The sequence below is a fragment of the Sciurus vulgaris genome (assembly GCF_902686455.1).
Source record: "Sciurus vulgaris genome assembly, chromosome: 17".
Taxonomy (NCBI): Eukaryota; Metazoa; Chordata; class Mammalia; order Rodentia; family Sciuridae; genus Sciurus; species Sciurus vulgaris.
This window is the reverse complement of record NC_136478.1, coordinates 47,516,655-47,534,083: the sequence shown is the minus strand read 5'-3', so window position 1 is coordinate 47,534,083 and position 17,429 is coordinate 47,516,655. Positions and strand designations below refer to the sequence as shown.

The following is a 17,429-nucleotide window of genomic DNA, read 5'->3' as shown; positions in this document are numbered from 1 at the left end:
GGTGCAATGTCACATGTCTATAATCTTGGTCATTTGGGAGACTGAGAGGAAGATCTTGTTTGAGGCCAGTCTCAGCAACTTAGAGAGACCCTATATAAAAATTAAAAATATTAAAAGTGCTGTGAATTTGACTCAGTGGTAGAGCACCCCTATGCTCAATCCCTAGTACTGGAAAAAAAACAAACAAACAAACAAACAAACAAACAAAAAAAACACTCATCATAAAGCTATAGTAGTTGGTCTTCTCCCAACTGATTTGTGAAGCAAGTCATGTTATTTACCAAAAGTTGTTTGGGATAGGTTTTCTATTCTGTTTAGTGAATTATTTGTCTATTCCTATTTCAATATAATTGTTTTCTATTTGTTGTAATTTGTTGATATATCTTGGTTTCTGGTAAGATGGATCTATTCACTACCCTACTACATTTTGTTCTTTTCTTCAATTTTTTTGAAAATTTTTGGGTACATCATTATTTCATATTAATTTTAGAATCAATTTGCTGTTGATGTCCTAAAAAGTCCCATAAATGTTTTAAAATTACATTTAGTTTATGACATAAAGGAGAATTATATCTATAGAGTATTAAGTCTTCCTAAGGGCAACTGGAGCAAGCTTTCCATATATCAGTTTCCTTAATGAACTCTGAATATTCTCTTCATGTAATCCTTCTTGGTACTTTATATTGCTATCATAAACATCTTTTGTAACTCTTGGGTTGTATTAATTACTACTGGAAACAAAGGATGATATTTTAGTGTCCAAAAATATAAAATAGCAAAGAAATATGAAAAAATGGGCAAAGGATAAGAGCAGACAATTTTCTGGAGAAGCACAAATAACCAATTAACATATTAAAGTTTTTACCCTAATTAACAATCAAATGCAAACAACAGTGAGATAATCATTTTTCATCTGCCAAAGAAGAAAAGTTTATTTTAAAATTATTGTACTTAATTTTAGAACCAGCAGGTATCTCATATTCTGTTGATGAGAGTTTAATTGGTACAACCTTGAGGGGAAGGAATATAGTAAGTTTTTCTAAGAACTGATCATGCTAAGAATTAAAGTATGGTTGTAGCCATATGGTGAAATTATATGATCATCAAGACAAGTTTTAAAATTTTTTTCACAACTTAGAAAAGTGTGCATAAAGGAATGTTAAATTACAAGAAAAAAACAATTAAAGAAAAAGTACAGTACTAGAGAAAAGATTTTATAGAAAAGAAAAAACAGTACTAGATAAAATACATCAGAATATAATCATATTTGTCTCTGGATAGTGGATTATTAGTGATATTATTTCTTTATTATAGTTGTATATGTCTCCTAAATGTTCTACAATAAGCATGTAGTATCAGGACCCAAAAATGTTACATAAATAATAAACAATCTAAATGGCTACAAGAAACTGAAATTAGGAAAGGACTGATCTTGAATTCTAAGTTCATCTTTAAATGTTTGGTTCCTTATATGGAATAATGGATAGACACAGCCTGTGAACAGACTATTGTCTGCTTAGAAAGTACAAAGTGTTGGTTGTGACAATTTAGCTCCTAATGAGAGGGGCTCATGTCACAGTCTTAAGATCTCGAATTAAAGCAAGTGTAGTGGTAAGATCTAAGAGCTAAACAAAGTCAGGAACAGAGGATTTGCATAGGCATCTTAAAATACATAATATTTCTTTACACTGACAATTCTTTATAGTTCTAAATTGTGTGTGTGTGTGTGTGTGTGTGTGTGTGTGTTGTTACATGCATATCTGGATCTAAACTTAAACACAATGTTGGCATTTTAAGAGAGATGAGTTTGTCATGATTTTGGCAAAAACAAGCATGCTATTTCTAAGGTTTATGTTGTCACTTGGTCCATTGTCCAAGTCTAGCGTACCTATGAATATAATCACACCCACAACCTTGCTGGGTACTGTAATTCACTCCTCTCACCTTTGCAGCCAGGAAAGATTTCAGAGTATCCTTTTACACTTATGCGTCACTGCCTACCAAGATATTTTTATCGTATCCTCAAAACCACTCCATCTCCTTTTCATTTGCCTTTTCTACTTATAATAATTTCAACTCTTTCCTCTTTCTGAAAACAAGGAAGTTCTCTTATTTTATGTATTTATTTTGCTAGGAAACAAATTGGACTTAAGTCCACATTTCTATTCAGTGTCAATAGAGCTCATAAAGAGACCAGTTTCCCCCTCAGTTTAGGCCTCTTGGTCAAACTTACTCAGCTTCATAGTCAGCAATCCATCCCACTCACAAGTCCTAGGTTTCTCCAGAGAATAAATAACCTAGGCCTGGAGCTCTGAGACTAATCATGTTTGCCCAACCCTCCCCATCTCCTCATTACACAGCTTTCAGAATTCAGCTTCCTCTGTCTACCAGTGAATACGTGAAATCCTGACACTTCATCCCAGACTCCAATCTAATATGGCGGCAGCCTCCTCACTTGTTCCCTGGCAGCATGCATCTGGGTGTGCAGATTATTAATGTGCTGTGTGTCCTGGATCAGTGTTTGCCCAGTTGGACTAATATCTGTCCACATTAGTGGTATCTACATCCAATGGTATCTACATCCAAATGCAAACCCTCCATGAGCAAGTGCAGAGCAAATGGAGCTATAATGGATTTTTGTGATCATAAAAAAAAAAAGATAAAGCACATACATGAAGCACCTAGAATAGTTAAATTCATAAGGACAGGGTTGAGGATGTCACTCAGTGGTACATCAGGGATTTATACGGACAGAAAATAAAACAGTGGTTGCCATAGGCTGAGGGGAGGGCAAAATGGGAAGTTATAAGTGTATAATAGGTTTAGGTTTCTGTTTGGGAAGATGGAAAGTTCTGGAGATGGATGGTGGTGATGGTCACTCATTGTAAATGTGTTTAATGTCACTGAATATAAAATTATAAATGGTTAAGATGGTAAATTTTGTGTTGTGTATATTTATAATAATTTTTGTAAAACAAGTTGATAAAAGGGAAAAAAAGATGAATAAAAAGCAGTTGGATTTCTCTCAGGTAATCCAAACCCCTCTTATCTAGATGCTGCCTCTCTCTTAACATTCCAGATGTGTGACCTCTTAGATTTCCAGAGTTCCACACCAGGTCAACTGGTGAAAGGAGGTTGGAAAGAACAGGAGAGAAAGGAGACTTAGATGCACTGGTATCCTGAGACCCTATAAAGAAATTTATTAAAAGGGCACTTGGGCTCCAAAATTGTTGCAGACTCAGTTTCTTACCACTGGCTTGATAAGTCCTCACAAAGAACTTGTCTTTGGACTTTGTCTTGTTTAGGGGTGAGGGACCCCCTCCCCAACTCCAGTCAAGTTGATCTTGGTCAATTGCTCAATAGTTTCACAACTATGTCACAAATGTAATTTCCCCCCTTCCCTTCCCTCTCCAGACCCTAGGAACCCAGTCGCAGCTGTGCCTGCCCCTATCTCAACTATCAGGGAAGATGATGGGACAAGTCAATAACAAGGAGTATCCAGCCCTACAGTTTTCTGAGACTGCTCCCCAATTCCTAAGTAAAATTCCTAAAGTAAAAATGAAATTTTTGCTGGAACAATTTTGGAGTCAAGCAAATCTGCCACATTCCTTAAGCGACAGCTGCGGTAAGTACAGCTATCATGCTGTTATGCAACATTCAGCCAATATTGGCACAACGGAGCACATGGATAAAACATGACATACTTTCTCTGTTTTCCATGTTTTGCCACAAAATTCTGTTGAAATAGTCTGTGACTCTTTAATGTCTGTCATTTCTGTAGGCTTATCTGGATATTTGTTAAGTGCCCTGTCAGTGAAAATTCCTCCCGTATGTAATGAGAGAATTCTCCCTGGCCTTCATTAACACATTTCTTTCTTACCAGAACTAATGTTCATGGACACATATTGAAGCGACAAAACCACCCGCTTTTATTTTGCATTTTCAGGGAATAATATGGAGGGTCAAGAACTTTTACATCCCAATTTCTGGGGTAACTGCAGACCCACTAATCTTTAAAACAAATAAAATTATTCCCTTTAATTAACATTTTACAACTTCCATGCCCTGTAAAAACAGTATTGGTAACACTTTCCTGAATTTGCAATCTATTTAGGTGAACATTGGTAGAAATTAGCAAAAAAGTGTTACTTCAAGTGAACTAAATTTTGAGCCTGAAATTGTAATTTATGCAGTCTAGATCTGATATATCAAAAAGAGAATGCAATATTTAGAAAACTACTGATAATATCATGAGTAGTTCTAGTGTAATTAGGCTACTTCGACAATAGGGAAAGCACAAATTTTCATTTCTAGAAAATTGAACTTTAAATTTCCATAATGACCCCTTCTTGGAGAAAATATTAATTATTCTTTTAGTTAAAGTATTTTAGCAAATTAAAGAGAAAAACCAGTGAAGAGAGTTGAAATGTTTTCCAGATTAAAAAACAAAATCTCTACAATGTCAAGTCAAAATATTTTCCAAAGCCAGGTTCTAAGAAGTGAATTACATCTTTCAAGACCCAAAGGATCATTCCACATTAAATTTCATGAGAATAAGTATTTTGACAAAAATGTTTATTCAGTATTGCCAAACCCTAACCTATGTCTATTCACTATGACAAAATTTCAGAACAATAATATTACTGCTTAAATGGGCATTGAAAAATCCACACATTGTGTGTGATAAACACAAAATACTATAAGAGCTGTTGACTTAAATACAAGAGATGTGCCTTTACAAAAATGGAGGTTATTCAGATTTCCATAAGATTAAATCACAGCAACTCTCCACTCAAAGAAACATTTCAGTAAAAGTATCAGGTGAACCATTTTTAAAAGAATATCATCACCTCCTAATTTATGTTTTCTTTTTTAATATATCCATCCAGACATCATAGGTTTTCCTAAAGGGGAGGTTTCCCTGTAATAAAACCTTAGACATATAACATTGCCCCCTTGAACACCTGACTACCAAAAATATAGTACCTCCACGTTGTGAAGAACCACACTGATCTAGGCAACTGTATACGATTCAGTAATCATCAAAAACAAAAGATGGACAATAACCTAAATGGCCACAAATAGGGGACTGGCTACAAGATCTCTCTCTACAATGGAAGCTGTAAAAAATAAGATGCACTCTGTGCACATATGTAGAAAGTCTGTCAAAATCCAGTTGGGGGGAACAAAGCGCAGAACACTGGGTATAGAAATTATTTGTGTGAAGAGTTTGAGAATGAAAATAAAACTCTATCTGCTTCTCTATGCACTTTTGAAATCCCTGGAATAATACAAAAGCAATTAATAACTGCAATGACTTATGATGGGAGGTGAGTGGGCAGATAGGGGAATGAGTTAAGACAGATTTTTAAAAATTTTCAAACCATATAAGTGTATTACCGTTTGAAAAAATATAATGTTTAAAATCTCCAGGTGATCCTAAATGATGTAATTGCAACATATCTGTTCCACCCCTGAGGGTCTTCTTGCAACTTCCTGATGTTAGAGCCATCTCCTTTGCCTAGAAGCAGAGTCTGAGACATGCATTTGGATGTTCATGATTGACTGAGGAATGCTCTCAGGAGAGGTCTGTTCAGGTGTTGTAGAGAATGGAGAACAGGACAGCGAGTCAAGCAAGGGTGTGCTCTCAGGAGGATCCAGCCTTGAGCTAAAACACACAGGAGCTCAGGAGCATAAATCACACCACAAATTGTCAATTCTCAAGAACAAAAGGACAGCTTTTATACTGTAGTATCTAACTCTAGACCCCAGAATGGGGACAGAGTGCTGTAATCTTTCCTGTTCAGCCAAGGGCAAGACTCCAAATAAAGGGCAGCTGTGAGCAGTTAGCAAATTTATTTTTTATTTATTATTTTATTTTAATTAATTTTTGTGTCCATTTGCCTGGGCCAGGGATGCCCAGAAAGGTGGTTAATCAGTATTTCTGGCTGTGTCTGTGATGGCGTTTCCAGAAGAGATTAGAATTTGAATTGGTGTACTGAGTAAAGAAGATGGCCCTGCCCAGTGAACATGGGCAGCATCCAATTCATTGAGGACCTAAATAGAAGAAAAAAATGGAAGATTGAATTCATTTTCTGCTCAATTGTTGGAGCTAGGGTATCCATCTTCTCTTCCCTTGGCACTCCTGGTTCTCAGGCCTTTAGACTCAGACTAGAATCTCGGGTCTTCAAACTACATTGACTTTCCTGGGTCTCTAGCTTGCATAAGACAGATTGAGACTTCTCATCCCACAGCCTCTGTAATTACATGAACCAATTCCTTATAATAAATCTGCATGTGTGTGTGTGTGTGTGTGTGTGTACACACACATGCATGTCTATATAAACATATGTGTGTATATGTATGATGTTTCTCTCAAGAACACTGACTCATACATCAACTAATATTCCCAACAGCTGGGGGATAGATGGATGTACACCCTGGGTAGGACATCAGCATCCACTAAACTTGTGATTCTCAACATCGAGTTAAATCAGAATTATATGGACAGCATCTTAACCTTGTTCACTGGGCTCAGCCTCAGAGTTTTTCATTTAAGTGGGTAGAGAGACTCAATAATTTACATTTCCCAGGTGAAGCTATGTTTCTGGTCCCAGGGCCACAATTTGAGAACCATTCTCCTACATCAATCATCTTTGCCTCTTGCCTCTCCTTTTCCTCCGTTGTCAATCTCAATATCCTCAACTTCTTCAAATTCTTTCCTTGATATACTGCTTCCTCTCCATTCCCACTGCTAACATAGTACACATTCTTATTCCATCAGACCTAGATTAGGGGTAATTATTACATAGACAAATATGAATTACCTTTGTTGAATGACATTGACTAAAGCCACATGGAAGGGGCTGGGGCTGTGGCTCAGGGGTAGAACACTTGCCTAGCATATGTGAGGCTCTGGGTTCAACTCCTAGTATTGCAAACAATAGAACAAAGAACCAAAAAAAGCCACAGGGTACTTATCCAACTCATTTTGTTTGTCTGGAATTGCCACGTGCAAGGCTTGACATGTGTTAACACAGCATAAGAACTTCTGGGGCTGGGAATGTAGCTTAGTGATAGGCCTAGCATGTGTAAGGCCCTGGGTTCAATCCCCAGTATTAGTATTTCAAATAAATAGGTAGATAGATAGATGGATACATACATACATATATACAGAACATCTGCAATTCTAGTCAATGATCCATATGCTAATTTTATCCTTTTATAGAACTTAGAGATCACCTAGTTCAGTAATTCTCATGATTAGTGGCACTGGCATTGTGATGCAGAGGAATAGCTCTCAGAAATGGGTAAGAATGGGTCACTGATCTTCTCCAAGCCTTTCATTATATAGATGAGAAAAATGAGGCCCCCATTCACACTCATATGCCACAGAGTGATGCATACCTGCCCTTGTCCTGGCAGTATTCTGTCCTGGAATTCACAATGAAGACCTCAAATCTGGGCATTTAGCAGAAGCCAGTTCACCAACTTCAACCCACCTCCTGCTTTCCAGGCTCCTTCGCTCCAAGAAAACTAACTAAATGAAACTAACATTTGTTGAGCCCTCAGTGTGTTCAAGACAATGTGCCAGGACCATCTTATATATACTACCTCTTTATCTCCCTTAAACATCTCACTAAGAATAATGTTAGAACTAGGGTGAGGTCAGGGAGTTTCCTCATCCCAATGCAGGCCAAGATGACCCCCTTGCAGATAGGAACAACCACCTCCTAGGGATAGGCTGATCCTGTTGTCCCTGACTGAGTCAAAACATCAGAAGTGACATTATGCAAGCAATTAAGGAAGAACTGAGTCACCTTGAGAAGTGACAGTTGAGCAATATTAGCCAATGAGGAATTAATCTTTGTATCTAAAAATTGATCAACTTCTTGGTAAAATCAGGAGTGGTAACAGCCACCCAGAAAAAAATATCTGTAGCTTTATTTTTATCTCATCAACCCTGTCCTTGAGATCACCTGTGACTGGAGGCTACTTTCTCCAACAAGATTTCTTGCTTCTTTGATGGAGTGACTTCTTCCAGGCAGTTCCAGGGTCTAGAACTGTGTTGTTCAATATGGTAGCCACTAGCCACATATCTATTTCAGTTTAAATTTAAATCAGTTAAATATTACAATAAAATTCTTCTCAGTCCTACCAGCTGAATTTCAAAGGCTCACTACCTATAGTATTAGTACATATATAAACACATCCATCCGTTATGGTTTGGATATGTGGTGTCCCCCAAAAGTTTATGTGTGAGACAATGCAAGAATGTTCAAAGGGGAAATGATTAAATTATGAGAAGTATAACCTGATCAGTGGATTAATTCACTGATATGGATTAACTAGGTGGTAACTATAGGCAGGTAGGATATGACTGTAAGAGGTAGGTCACTGGGGTTATGCCTTTGGGGTTTATATTTTGTCCCTGGTGACCAGAATTCTGCTTCCTGATTGCCATGTCCTGAGCTGCTTTCCTCCTCCATGCCTTCTGCCATGAGACTGCCTCACCTTAGGCTCAGAGCTATTCAGTCCACCCTCTATGGACTGAAACTACTGAAACTCTGAGTCAAAGTACATTTTTTCTCCTCTAATTTTTATTGTCAGGTATTTTGGTTACAGTGACAAAAAAGCCAACTAAAACATCATTGCAGAATGTTCTGTTGGACAGGGCTGGTCTAGGAGATTTCACTATACTTGATTTAGTCAGAATGTTAGATTCACCAAGAAAGAAGAAAAGAACTTCCTCCTTAATTATACAGAATCTGATTTTGTGTTTATGATCCTGTAGTTCCTGTATGACTTTCAATTGCTCAAATTTGCTTTTAAAATTTCTAAAAATCATCTATGTCTGTGGGTTTCAAAGTAGAGTAAGGAGATCCCTGGGGAATCTCCAAGAACCTTTCCAGGATTCTGCCAGGTCAAAACTATTTTTTTTTTTTTTTTTGTAGTTCTATAACACACACACACACACACACACACACACACAAAGCAGCTCTCTGGGGTCCTCAATTTTTTAAGAGTATAAAGGGTTTGTGAAATGAAAAGTTATCAGCACTGCTGAGCTAAGTTATTACTGTTAATGATATCATTTGTTATCTTTGTTTTTATACTTGTTTTTGACATATATCCATCATTACATAAGAAAGACTAGTCCCAGCTCAGATTTTCCCATTGTTCCCAGTTTGTCTTGCAGCAGCATTAAGGAGACAGTCATCTAAAATTCCTTGAATAAAGAAACTGGCATAAATAGGAAAATATGAGCTCTGTTGTCCCACTTAAAAACTAGCAAAATGAACCTCTCTCCAGGAAGCAGAGCAGTTGGCAGTGAGAGTACATGAATAGCAGGATTGTCCCTCCACCTCCAGGCCTGCTCTCCCCCAACCCTCTCCTGCCCTCTGTACCTAACAGAGAAACTGAAGAGAAGTCCAAATCTAGGGGAGAGAAAACCAAACCCAAGGGAAAACTGGTGCTTCTGCTTACCTCTCCTTCCTCATTTCACCCACTCTTATCCCCTGAAATAAAAACAACAGCATCAGTAACAATAATAGCTACTAATGTATTTGAGCCTTGCTAAATGCAGGCAATATTCTAAACAATTAAGATACAGTGACTCATTTAATCACCACAAGCCTAAGAGGTAGCTACTCTTACTAATCCTCATCTTACAGATGAAGCAATGGAGACACACAAAGGTAAAGTAATTATTCAAGGGCTTTGCATTTCTGAGCTTAAGTATTCTAAGAGGAAAATAGCATAGGTTACGTGGGATGGATAATGGTTGAAGTAAAAAGAAAAAAAAATGTACCATTTGAACCTAAGAGTGTTTTCCTTTTAAAATTACTCTTCAGTGTGTTTAAAAATAATTATGGGAAACCATTTCATGTTCACAATATTTTCATAGAAAAGGTCTAAATAAAAATGAAAGAGAATAATTTTGTGTTTCTTTTATGTTCACATGTGAAAAGAAGCAAACCTCTGAAACATGGTTACCTCTTCAGATAAACAGGGATAAACTTAAGATTGCAAAAGGATTTGAGAACAATAACACAAACAATGCCTAACACTGTCTGACACAACAGTAGGTGATGAATAAGTTACCACTGTAACAATGGTTCTCCCACCTCTACCCCTCTGTGCTTTGCTTTCCTCTGTTGGTTCCCTTCCAAGACAGACAAAACTCTCCTCTTGCAGCGGGAAGGTGGATGCAAGCAGGCTCAGGTTTACATCCCTTCTCCTCAGAAACTTCAGCAGAAAGACACTTCAGAGTTTCCACCAAAGTGTAAAGAACTGTGAAGGAGCTGAGATTTTACATTTATCAGTTTCATGAGTGCTGGTAGAAGACATGAGACTGTTAGGTCAGAGGTGAAGGACAATTTCTTACCCTTAGCAATAGCATTAGCTGGCATGTTAGCTCATCAGTATTGTGCTAGTGCCCCCAAACCCAATTCCCATAGGGCAATAAGAGAAGGGCCAGATAATACCTGTATATGCAGTGGATTGCATGACAGGAAAGGGACCTTGAACTTAATGAACGTGAATTTTTAATAATGGGCAGAAAGAATACCTACCAATTGGTCCAGAGAGAGATACTAGCTTTATTCCACTGGGCAATAAGCATGGCTGTCTTTTGCTCTGAAGGGAGACAGAGGTTATTCTTCCAAGGTTGTTGAACACATAAACCTCCTTGAAAAGATAGTCCAGGAAAACATTCATTCAGTTCCTCACTTATATGATGTGCAGAAATGCTAGAGACCCAAGGAGAATTGAATCCTACCACAGAATTCCAGAATTAAATCTCATTGATTTATCTTGCATCACTCTGAATTATTGTGGTCAAGTGGAAGGATTGCATAGGCTGGCCGGTCCTGAGCCATAGCTTAGAAGCAGGGAGAGGTCCTGGCCCCTGGGAAGAAAGCAAAATATTAGCAACACATCTTCCATTTCCAAATGTGACAGTGAGGTGACCATCATTCTATGGCTACAAATCTGTGGAAAATCTCTCCCAATTCAAATGGAAAGATTGTTTTGGCACAAAACCACAAAATTGTAGCACGTTATTGATATGTAGTAACTATAATAAAGACAGTACAATACTACTACTACAGGAAATTAAAGTTAAAGCCAAAGACTATGAGATGACATCTTGAAAATAGTACTTAATAATTAAGAATTTCTCTAGGCAGTCTAAGAATAATGTTTAACTATAAGGTAATTTGAAGAAAGTTACATTGATAAACTACTTTGTTTTAACTCACCAAATTATTCCTTTGTTACTTAGTATTTCAGGTGAATTTGATCTTTAAAGTTCTCAATGGAATAATGAGAGTCATTGTGTTGTTCACCTCATACTAAGATCTATTTTTTTTAATGCTGTCTTTGAATGTGCCAAGATAACCACTAAATAAAGCCTGAATGAGTGTATGTCTTACAAGGATGTTTTGAATAGGTAATAGGCTATGATAGATAGGTTTCCCAAACTGCATGGAAACATTATCTTAATATGTCAGTAGGCTTTTGTAAAACAAAACCAATAATAATAAATAGGAGGTTTCATAGTCAAATTTAAGAATCATGTTACAAAGGTAAACAGGTTTCTTTACTATAGGACTTCTTAGTGCCTTTAAAGTATTAACATGCATTATGAATCTCCACAAGAAAGATACAGAATGCAACAATCCCCATACTTCTTTGACCTAAGAACCACCCTTTTCAAAAAATACCTAATAATTTCATGAAACATGCGACAAGATAAACACTGACAATCCTTACCCAATCAGGATTTCACAATTCTGTTACTTTATCCTCTACTGAAGACCTGAGAGAACTATGACCAGCTATTTTTACATTTTGATATAATTAAGTGACAAGTGTACAGGACTAAATATTCCTGAGTACATTACACAGCTCTTCAACAAATTACTGAAATTTCAGTTCTACTTTGAGTTCTTTTACTATAACAGGGCATTTTGGGTATCAAGATTTCTAACTAAATGTGTCAAAATTAAACAAAATTATTATAGACCAGGAGACACAAAATAAAGTCAAAACTATGTAAACACTGGCATTTTCTTCAGGCTAAAATACACTTTTTACAGAGCATGAAGCCATAAAACTATCATTTATATCAAACTAGAATTAGTATTATCTTAACTGTAGATACACTGAGGTGCTTTTAGCAATTTTGAAAGGCAGTTTCATATAGCCAACTGTAATAGAGTGCCTGAGAAATCACACCCACCTTTCGATAACCAGTATAATTATGGGAGTAAAAACAAAAAAATATCTTTGACAGAGCCCTTTGGCTAACTTGAAATACTAAGACATTAAGTTAATGCAGTCTGCTGTTCTGAAGAAATGTGGATTCTGCCCTTCCATTCTTGTTTGAAACAAAAATCGGTAGCATAAAATTGAGAAGTAAATGAGCCAAGAAAGATGTCCATATTCTTTGTAATAGCCTTGCCCTGGAGAATAAATCTCCCACTGAAAAAGTAGTTAGCTATAGAAAATGAGCAAAGCACAGGCTCTCAGAGGCAAACAAGAACCTCAGCGATCATCTAGTATTATGTAGACCAAGTTGTGCAGTTTATTTTTTTGAGAGGGAGAAGTTCAGCAATGAGAAAACGATGCTGCAAGGTGGATAATATTACATTTACTATTTCACATTCCTCGCCAGTATGAGACTACTCCAATGATTGCATGCATTTTTCCAGACTGGAATATGGAGCTAGCAAAATCAAACAGGTGCAGTAGAGGATCCATCCTGGTGATGGTGGCAACAGCATTGGCCGCAGTGGTAGCCATGTCAGGATGCCAGGGCAGTGGTGGCAACATCCACTGTCCAACTTCACTGGTGTGGCAATACAAGATGTAGCATTCTGTGTTCACTGAAAACAAGAATGTCACAATGAGGTATGCTTTTTAGTAAAGTTTTGGCTTCATCAGCCAATGTCTGAGCTAGGTTCCAGCCATCCTGGAGGCATCCTGGAAGGTACCCAAAATCTTTTAAACTCCTTCCCATGTAAGTCATCCAGAGTTCAGTTCATTCCTCCAGAGAAACAAGGTCTGCAAGATGGTCTTTTGGATAATCTTGTTGAGGTGTACTCGAGTAATGTTTTCATGGAAGGTACCCTCTTTGACACCAGTCTATAGACCAGATTTCAGTTTGAGAAATATAACCAAATTCTAAGAAAAACATGCTGCACCTTCATATAATGATACAGAAGAGAAAACTAGAAAGGTCGGTGGGGCCAGGCCTGAGATGACTTTGAATGCCAGGTACTTAGTATGAACCTTTTAGTTAAAGATTGGTACTATTAGATCAAATCATAGTTTTAGCATGGGCTTTAAAAGGTTTTAAGCAGAAGGACAGTATGACTACAGTTGCACCTTTATCAGTTAATGTATAATGTAGAATTAATGAAAAGGAGGGGAAATTTCCCTCATTCCACCTGTAATTTCCATTTCAGAGGTGTGAACAGTTATAAGGCATACTATAAGGATCTATGTCCCACCTCATGACCTTCCATATTTTCTCCTCTTTTGCCTCAGAACATTTTCAAAGTTTTTTCTAAGGTTGTCTTTCCATGCATGACAGTCTAGGAGCACAGATAGGGTAATGGACATAGTCTCAGAGAAAATCAACAAATAATGAGAGTAAAAAAATGTCCTGTGTCCAGTTCTGTAGACATTAGTATACAGAACTGTGGACTAAAGGGCACAAGTGAGATTTGGGACTGTTATGGCTTTGATATTAATTGTGCCCAAAAGCTCATGTGTGAGACAATGCAAGAAGGTTTAGAAGTGGAATGACTGGGTCATGAGGGCCTTAACCCGATCAGTGAATTAACACCCTGGTCGGGATGAACTGAATGGGAGCTGAGGCCAGATAGGGTGTGGCTGCAGGAGGTAGGTCATTGGGGAAGACTTTGGGCTGTCTATTTTGTAAGCTGAGCCCAGTCTCTCTGCTTCCGGATTGTCATGTCCCGGGGCACTTTTCTCTACTACACACTTCTGCCATGATGTTCTCCCTCCTCTCAGGCCCCAAGGAATGGAGCTGGCTGTCAATGGACTGACACATCTTGTGTTTTATAAGGCCACAAATAAAATGTTCCTTCTCTGATTGTTCTTGTCAGGTCTTTTGGTCACATTGGCAAAAGAGCTGAATCAAACAGGGAAAATTATGTATTATCAAGGGATAACTCCCAATAATAGAATTGAGAATCCATTTGATCCTGTGTGTGGAACATTTATACTCACATCATTTCACCTCTGTCAGCCCTGCTGTGTCCTTCACCCAGGAAGCCCCTGGGTAGACAGTGAACCTGGGGTTGAAGCAAAACGTACATCAACAGGAACCCTTCATAAATTTGGTGTGAAACTGCTGCTGGAGGCCGCCTTCCACTTGCACCTTATTCCTGCTCCTGAGGGCACACACGTTCTTGTACTGAGTACAGGCCCTAAGGTCCCCTTCAGACAAATAGGAAACAGTTGCTGCAAGAAAGCAGAATTCCTGAGGGTCTCATGGAAATTCATGTTTGTAATTAGCCTTGGAACTACTGAACAACTTCCATTTCATGTTCCCTTAAAAAGCAGTTTCCAGATTGCACATGGGTTTAAAATCTGAGATGTTGGCCTAAAGGACAAAGGGAGTTATGCAAAGATCGTTGTTTATCAAGGTGTGTCTCCCAAAGATAAGATTGTGAATTCAGGTTGATTCTGCATTTGCAATCTTACTACTGGTACCATTTCACCTAAATTCTTCTAGGTGTTTTTTCTAAAGGAGATACTCAGACCAGTTGTGCAATACACCTAATAAACTTCTAGATAGAAAGAGAACCTGGGGCTGACATAAGAGTAAACTCAGATCCCTTGGTGAATTAAATTGGAAACTGCCTCTGATAGAGGCTACCATTTGCATTCCACTACTTCTCACATAAGCCTTTTTTAAACTTAATTTTTAAATCTGTTTGTTCCTCTTAGATATAGAAGACAGTAGGGAATTTGAGACCTCTAAATCTTCCTAACCTCCTACAGAGGCAGGCTTGATCTGTCTTTTCTAATATGATTATATAGGCCTAAGTGCCAAAAATAAAGGGATCTCTATTAAACAGAGAGGTTATGCCAATAAAAAGGTATTTTACAAAATTCAGGTGGCATTAGATATCTTAACTACAACTTATGGGAGCATCTGTGACATTATAAAAACTAAATGCTGTGGTTACATTCCTGACAGCTCTGGCAATGTAACTAACATCCTTAAAGATTCACATTCCCATTAGAGGCAAAGTTCTCACAGGCCTTGTCATGATAACAACTTCTTAGCTCTTGGTCATCCGGCATCTCCTGGTGAAAAATATGCTGGTTTCTACCATCATCATCATCATCACCATCATCATCAACATCATCATCATCATGATGTTCACTGACATGTTCAGATGCTGCGACATTTATTGTTGTATTAACCTCATTCCAGAACTCATGTTTTCTTCTTTCTCTCATACAGCACCCTCCTCCTAGGTGACTTTACAACCTGTTTTCTCCAAACTAGACTCATCCCTCAGACCCATCAGCACACCCACAACATTTCTAAAAGGGAAACCAAAGTGCTTCTTCCATGTCACCCCATCTCAGCCTGAAGCAGTCAGAACAGTCCTTGCCCATTTCATCTTTCAGCAGTAAGGGCTCCCTTACTCAGAGGGGGAATGAGACAGGGATGAAAAAAGAGAGCAATTGATCAGGTGGGAAAGATGACAAAGGTTTGTAAAAGAACAAGAAATGGGCTGTTCCAGTTGCAATTCCCACTGAACCACTTGCTCACTCCTCCCAGATCTGCACTTGCACTGTACAACACAAGTGATCACCCCCTGGGCTGCTCCTTCCTGACATTAGTTTGCACACAGGGAAGAAAAGGAAGGTGGGGAGGGAGAGGAAACCTGGGATCTATAAAAATGTAAGACACACCACCTACATGGGCACCCAGCTGTGGGCTCCTATTTCCCTCTGGATATGTCTGCCACCTCTGTTCTCTCTCATTAAAAAAATAAATAAATAAAAGTTGTTTTCTATGCTTGTGTTATGGTTTGGACATGAGGTATGCCCCCAAAGCCTGTGTGACACAATAAAAGAAGGTTTAAAGAAGATGTGATGGGGTGATAAGAGCCTTAGCCCAAGCAGTGAATCCCCTGAGAGGTAACTGAGAGTAGGTAGGGTCTGATGGAGGGGGTGGGTCATTGGGGGTGTGCCTTGGGGTATATATTTGGTATCTGGAGAAAGGAGTGTCTGCTTCCAAGTCTTTATATGCTTCCCTCTGCCATACTCTTGTGCCATGATGATCTGCCTCACCTGCATCCCTGGGACATAGAAGCAGCTGTCTATGGACTGAGACCTCTGAAAATGGGAGCCCCTAAATAAACTTTTCCTCCTTTAAAATGGTTCTTGTAGAAAACTTTTAATCACAGCAGCAAAAAGGGTGACTACAACAGCTTGCCTCAACATTACTCAGGTGTTAATCTTCAAACAAGGGGAAGGAGGAACCTATTCTGGTTTCCAAGTTGCGTGTCAGTTTTGTCCCTTCTCTGAAGTTCTTACTGTATTTACATTGTAAACACTTCTCACCATGCCTACAAGAAGATCCTACATTACTTTCTATCCCTATCTTTCCTAATTAATTATTTCTCTAGGCTGTTAATAGGATTATCTCAAAACTAACTGAGAAGCTTGACTTTTTCCTTACAAAATCTTTGATAATGAAAATTTCCTTTTCTAGAACTTCTCTAGGACAGCTGGCAAACCTTCAAGCTCTTCTAACAGTCCCTCCCAAAAACACCTTTCAGCCTTACCTTCTCCACACTCCCTGTGTGTTGTATTTCTGTCCCAATGGGCTGTAGGGATGCACCAGATTCTATCACATTTGTCCCTCTTTTTACTCTTTCCATCCTCTGGGAAGTTCTTATTCCTTCACAGATTTGGAAACCCTAGCACAGAACAAACTCAACTTCCATCATGACACCTTGGGTGTGTTCCCAGCTAAAGGTAATTCTCCTTTCCTCTACGCTTCAAATGGAGAAAATGCATAGATGAGAAATGGAAGAAAGTTTACCCTCCAATCCAAATCCATTCAGGGATCATGTTGATGTTAGAGGTAATTTAGGATTCAATAAAGCAAACAAAGTAGGGTAAAGAAAGAAATATTTATTGGCTCATGTGTGTTTTTTCTTAGTTTTTGACAGATTTTTCAAGAGTAAAAATCAATATAAAATAAAACAAAGCATTTAATAAAACTATCAACTAAGGGTATAATGAATTTTTTTTTTTACAGTACATGTATTTATGTTTCAAGCTAAGGGTTATTTTAACAGAATCAAAAGGTCAAAAACCTGTCAAAGTAAACATGTTATAATAACCTGGGGTTATTTTATTATTAA

At 38.0% G+C, this 17,429-nt stretch overlaps 1 long non-coding RNA gene across 2 annotated transcripts in view; it reads left to right on the top strand.

Moving 5' to 3' along the window:
- The window catches only part of LOC306649202, a 38,450-nt gene extending 21,489 nt beyond the window's left edge, over positions 1-16,961 (top strand). For both annotated transcript variants that reach the window (XR_013760604.1, XR_013760605.1), the window contains exons 2-3: positions 3,415-3,625; positions 15,509-16,961. This is a non-coding gene — a long non-coding RNA (uncharacterized lncRNA). The remainder of the gene's footprint in view (positions 1-3,414; positions 3,626-15,508) is intronic.
- Positions 16,962-17,429: the final 468 nt, after the last annotated feature.